We start from the raw sequence: 7,233 nt of genomic DNA on the forward strand, positions 1-7,233 counted from the left end.
TAATTTGAAGGACTAAATTGAACAAATATGAAATTAAAAAATAAAATTTAAATACAATAAACAACATACAATATCAAGTCAAAAAAATTGTAAAATGTGAGGAAAATTGTAAAATACTGAATTACATTAATTTCAAAAGTTGGGGAAATTAACACAATTATAATATATATATATATATATATATTATATATATAATATGTAAATATGATAATGAATGTTATGATAATGATGCCGTATATATAATGTACATTATACTTTATATATATATATATACTTATTCTTTATACTTATATATGTATATAAAGTACCAAATTGAACAAACATGAAATTGGAAATAAAAAAAATTGAATAAATTAAGCACACACATTGATGAGGATGAATTGAATTAATTATAAAATGAGAAGCTGATATTAATATAAAAATGGACTAATTTGCATACATTTAAAACGTTGGTGAACATAATCTGAAATAAATTTATTATGTGATTTACATTTTATAGGTTTGTTTTAAGTAAATTACAAAAATATAAATAAGTATGGGTTAATTTCATATACAACTATAATTTGAAGGACTAAATTGAAAAAATATGAAATTACAAATTAAATACAATAAACACATAAAAGGATCAATCAAAAAAGTGTAAAAATGTGAGGAAAATTATAAAATGGACTGAATGCATTAATTTCAAAGGTTGGTAAAAAAATTATTTTTTACATTATATATATATACATACTTTATATATATGTATGTATATATGTGTGTGTGTTGTGTGTTGTATATGTGTGTAATTAATGTTATGATAATATGATTATATATTAATATAAAAGTATATACGTATAAGTATAATATAATATATACACACATAAAAAAGTATAAGTATAAGTATATATATAAAGTGTAAACTATAAAGTATATATATATAATATTTATAAACTATAAGGTTATATCTTTAAGTATAAAGTGTGTATATATATATAAATATAAACATATATATTATTAGTATATATATATAAATTTATAAAATATATACTTTATACAAAACTTTATATATATATATACTTTTATCATATACTTATATATATATATATATATATATAGTTTTAATATAAGTATATATACATATATGATAATATAAAGTATAAGTATATTATATATATAAAGTATAATATAAGACTAATATATAAGTATATAATACAATATATAAGATTAAAGTATATATACATATAAAGTACAAGTATATATATATATATTATATATATATATATAATTTTAGTATAAATATATACATATATAATAATATAAAGTTTATATATATATATAACTATAAGTATAAATAATATATAAAGTTTTAGTATAAGTATATATACTATATACTAATAAAACTATATAAGTATTAAATATAAGTATATGTACATAAAAGTATAAGTATATATAATATAATTAATTATAAAGACTAAAATATATCGTTTATAATGTATATATACATATAAAGATATGTATATGTAATATATGTGTGTGTGTATAAATATAAAATATAAAGTAAAAGTATATATATAACTATAACTATATATATATAATAAATAATATATAATAAAGTGTAAATATATTATATATAAAAGTATAATTATAAAGACTAAAGTATATAGGCATATAATATAAAGTATATAAGTATATAATATAAAATATATAAGTGTTAAATATAAAGTATATACGTATATATATATATATACATACACGTCTATAATAATAAAGTATATAAGTATTAAATATAAAGTATATAAGTAAATATATAAACTATAAAGTATATATTATATACTTTATATTATACTTATGTACTTTATATTTAAACTATATAAACTATATAATTTATACATAATATATATAATTTATAATTACATAATATATAAATAAGTTGTATATATTTAAATATAATTCATATATAATTTATAAATAAACTATATAATTCATATTAATAAACTATATAGTTTATATATGATTCAATACTTCATATATAAACTCTATAGTTTATACATAGTATATATAGTTTATACATAATTTATATAGTATATATTAACTATATATATAAACTATATACATAATATATATAGTATATAATAATATAAATATAAACTATATAGTTTATATATATAGTTAATATACACTATATAGTTTATATAATAAACTATATAGTTTACACATAATATATATAATTCATTATATATATTATAATTGTTTCAATTTTTTCTCAACTTTTGAAATGAATACAATTTAGTATATTTTTACAGATTTTCTTTACATTTACAATTATTTTAATTTGATCTCTTTGTGTTGTTTAATTTTTTTAATTTTATTTATATTTCATATTTATTCAATTTAGTCCTTAAATTATATTTGCATATGAAATTGACCCATACTTATTACTTATTTTTATTTTTTAAATGGCCCATAACTTTTTTAAATGTGTATAATTTAGTATTTTTTTATATTATTTCAACCTCACATTTTAAATTTATTTCAATTTGGTCCCTCATCAATGCGTGTTGTTTAATCTATTAAATTTTTACTTGTAATTTCATATTTGTTCAATTAGTCCTTAATTTTATATTTTCATAAAATTGATCCATGATTATTTATATTTAGTTAATACTCTAAATCATATACAATTACAAATTGCAATTCAAAGTTCGCGAAAGACAAAATAATTAATCCAAAAATAAAAATTGATCCGATTTGAACTCAATCTATATTTGATAAAGATCTGACCTAAATTTTATCTGTCAATTATGTCACTCGATCTGAACGAGATCCGCCTGAAGTCAATCCGAACCTGAATTAACCTGGTCTTTATCTGCTTAGAACCTTAACTATTTTGACCTGAACTGACATTGATTCGAACTGAAAAGAACCCGACCTGAACACGAATTGTACCTAGTGCCAAATCAACCTAAAAATGATCCGTCCTGATTTGACCTGAACCCGACTGATCTAAGTCGAAACATCAAATTTACCTGACATGACATGTATTTATTTTACATGACCTGAAAATGATCCGACTGAAACATGAGCGATTATACAATTTTATATCATATCGACACTTGTAAAGCACTTTAGAATTTTTGATATAGTGGGGTTGATTTCTCATGTGGGGCCCCAAAAGCCAACAGTAACATCTCGCTGTTGGTCATAAAAGGAAGCTTGAATGTTTCCACAGGATTTCAGTCGGGAATGAAAGCTTACTCTGTTAAACTCTCTTATTCCTTCTTCTTCTTCTTTTTTTTTTTTTGAGAAAGCCTTCCTGGATTGGGGGGACCGTTTCCCTTGGTGTCTCTATAGCAGCATAAACCCCCCCCCAAAACCCACAATCTCTCTCTCTCTCTCTCTCACACACACACGCACACACACACACAATCATGGGCTGTTTCTCATCTTGCAAACGGAGTCTGGACCATGAAACTACTTCAATGGAAGTACAAGAAATAGACATGTTAACTCCTTTGAAATCCAAGAACCCGGCAGCAGAAAACACTTGTCTGTCTCTTGTGATTGGAGAAGCGAAGTGCATATCCAACATAGCTTTGCCGATGGTACTGACGGGGCTTTTGCTACTCTCGCTCCATGATTTCCATGTTGTTCTAGGCCGTCTACGGGAGCTGGCTTTAGCCGGTGGCTCGCTGTATTGGATTCGCCAACATCACTGGGTATTCAGTTCTTTCAGGCCTTGCTATGGGGGAACCCATTTGTGGCCAAGCTTTTGGTGCCAAAAGATACAAGCTCCTCGGCCTCACCATGCAAAAAATGATACTTTTGCTTCTTTTGATTTCAATCCTAATTCTTCTTGTGGATCAACATGAGAAACATCCTTGTGTTTGCGGGCAAGACAAAACATTGCCAACGAAGCTCAATCATACATTCTTTATTCTCTCCCAGATCTTCTTGCACAGTCGATTTTACATCCTTTGCGTACATATTTGAGGGCTCAATCTATAACTCTGCCTCTCACATGTTCAGCTCTAGCTATTCTTCTCCACATTCCATTAATTACTTCCTTGTCTCAGTGCTAAATCTTGGTACCAAGGGCGTTTGCTTTAGGCTCCATTTGGACCAACTTCAACCTCGTTTTTTCATAATCGTTTTACGTTAAAATCTCCGGGGTGTAAGAACACATGGGGTGGAATCTCCGGTGAGTGCTTGAAAGGATGGAGATATTTGTTGAATTATCAATCCCAAGCTGCATTTCGGTTTGCCTTGAATGGGTGGTACGAGATCATGACTTTGCTTTGTGGGGTGTTGTGGAACCCACAAGCAAACCGTTGCTTCAGTGGGGATTTTGATTCAACCACCATCGTTGATATACATTTTCCCATCGTCTTTGAGTTTTGGTTGCTTGAAAGGATGGAGATTTTGTTGAATTTATCAATCCCAAGCTGCATTTCGGTTTGCCTTGAATGGGTGGTACGAGATGACTTTGCTTTGTGGGGTGTTGTGGAACCCACAAGCAACCGTTGCTTCAATGGGGATTTTGATTCAAACCACATCGTTGATATACATTTTCCCATCGTCTTTGAGTTTTGGTGTGTCGACGAGAGTCGGAAATGAGCTCGGAGCTAACAATCCGATCAAGGCAAAATGGCAGCAATCCTTGGCTTATCCTCTAGCTCCTTGATAGGACTTTCAGCATTGGTTTTCACTATACTTGTTAGAAAAAAATGGGGCTACAATGTTCACACAAGACCCTGAAATAATTGCCCTAACATCAATGGTGTTACCTGTTCTCGGACTCTGTGAGCTTGGCAACTGCCCACAAACAACAGGATGTGGGGTTTTAAGAGGCACTGCCAGACCAAAACTAGGAGCCAACATCAATCTGGGATGTTTTTACCTTGTAGGCATGCCCATTGCTGTATGGTTGAGTTTCTTTGCTGGGTTGATTTCAAAGGTCTTTGGCTCGGTCTTTTAGCCGCCCAAGTTCTTGTGTGCTGACCATGTTGCTGATTGTGACTCGAACCGACTGGCAGTTTCAAGCCTCGAGGGCTCGGACCTGACCAGAGTCGGCTCTGTGGATGATAGTGACTATGTCAATCAGGATGGAACAATGAAAGTTGATAAGGATTTCAAAGAATCTAAAGGGTTATACATGAGAGCAATTTACTTGTTTGATTAAGATCAGATGAGATTAGGAGGGTTTTTCTAATCATTTTTCTTTTCTTATGTATTTTTATCAAAACTTTACTTGTATAATGCTATCTAGATCTAGCTCCCATTCATGTATAGCATTAAATGGATGAAATTTAAGGATTTTATATTTGATAATTTATTTTGTCATTATGTATCAAATTAAAATATAAAATCTACTTTTTCAAATTATTCATCAAATCAATATACTCAAAAGAGAAGGATAACAAAGATATTGAGAAATGTCTAAGAAAATGTAGTCTAATTTAAGATTAAGGAAATGTGCACTAGGAAATGTTAATTTTTTTAACATTTTCAGTTGAACGCAACCTAAAATGTTAATCTTTTAATATTTTCGGTGACAATTAAAAATGTTATGAAGAAAGTAACATTTCCAGTTATAACCGAAAATGTTAAAAAATTAACATTCTAGATTAAAAAAATATTAAAAAATAAAATTTTAAGTTGTATTCAACTAAAAATATTAAAAAATTAATATTTTGGGTTATACTTTTATTTATCCTTAAATTAAATTACGGTAGAGTAAAACTACCCAAGATATTGTTGGAAAAAATAGAAAGTTTGTTGTTGGGGCAAATGTTTGTCAGGAAATCGACATCGTAATTGACGAACGTGTAGCTTGGGATTAATTTAAAAAAACCAGCGATGTTGGTTAGTTGGAATATAAACGTACCCAAAGTGGTCTCTCTCTCCCTCCGTGGGTTATTTGAACCCAGTCACTTCTTCTCATTAATCCATCGATTAACTTCTACTCATTCAACAAGTTGAACTTTTTATATATTATTTGCTAAATAAAAAATTTATTTTTTTTATTTTTTTCCGATTAATTTTGGTGAATTACTTTTTAGAGTTTAACTTAAATTTAAAGTGATAAATTAATTATTGTATAAATTTAGAAAGTAGAAACTTAATTTGATTAAAGTATTTTTTTTATTAAAGCATATTTTTACTTTATTAATGTTCTTTGAAATCAAATATCTACTCTGTAATAAATACTAAGCATCAAGATTAGAGATTAGATTGTCCATGATTATTATTGTATTCTTATTCTCTTGACATTAGAGAATTTTTCCTCTTCTTCCCGGAATTTTTTCTTGAAAGTATTTTTCACGTAAAATTTTAGTGTCTTTTTATTGGTCGATCATTATGCATTATTATCTTCTAACAATTACAAATGTTACCATTCAAGTGTCTCGACCGTAACAAATGTTCAAAAAATATGTTGTCTACACGTGTGGAGTTTATAGAATTTTGAAATGTTTACTTAAAAAAATTATTATATTTTCGAAGAAAAAAAACGTTAAAACTTTTCTAAAATTTTGAAAAAAATCTCCAAGTTCTTATAATTCTTAATTCTAATCTATTTACTCTCGCCAATGACTCGGCTTACCCATCAATCGCAGACCGACCACCCATGCGTCACCCCTCCACTGATCAGTCGTCACCCTTATCGTCGTATGAACCTCCTAAATTCTCAAATCCATAAACTTAATTTCCTAAATTCTCAAATATTAAATCCCTAAACTTTAATTAATAATTACTAGTCTTCGACAAATCTTTGGGTGGAACAGTAGCCACGTTGCCTTAATATTCGTTTGCACCGTTGGTTGTGTTCGATCAAAGGCATTGGTGGAAGGTGACGACAATAAGGGATTGAAAATAAGAATTCTAAACATTTGAGGTGTTTTTGAAATTAAACTAGGGTTTTTAAAAATAATATTTTAATTTTTTAAAAATTTTTTTTTAAAAAATTATAAAATTAAAGAAAACGTGAAATAAAGGTAGAGGAAAACCTGTAATAAAAAATGAAAATATGCAATAAAAGAAAATGTAAAGTTATTAAAATTTTAAAAACAAGAAAAAAAAAGCAAAGATACACCATAATAAAATTAATAAAAAAACAATAAATATTGATGACCAGCATCAAGATATCGTCGGTCACAAACATGAAAAAAAAGAGGAACTAGTGGCGATCAAGGAAAAAAATAAAAAAAATTGAAATTTAGTTTTAATAACACGACATAAAAATATTTCGAATAA

The 7,233-nt window shown here is 27.4% G+C and overlaps 1 pseudogene; it reads left to right on the plus strand.

The window, feature by feature from the left end:
• The first annotated feature begins 3,387 nt into the window (after positions 1–3,387).
• LOC120146320 lies at positions 3,388–5,042 on the plus strand (annotated as a pseudogene).
• Positions 5,043–7,233: the final 2,191 nt, after the last annotated feature.

The sequence above is a fragment of the Hibiscus syriacus genome, unplaced genomic scaffold (genome assembly GCF_006381635.1).
Source record: "Hibiscus syriacus cultivar Baekdansim isolate YM2019G1 unplaced genomic scaffold, ASM638163v2 tig00110911_pilon, whole genome shotgun sequence".
Lineage (NCBI taxonomy): Eukaryota > Viridiplantae > Streptophyta > Magnoliopsida > Malvales > Malvaceae > Hibiscus > Hibiscus syriacus.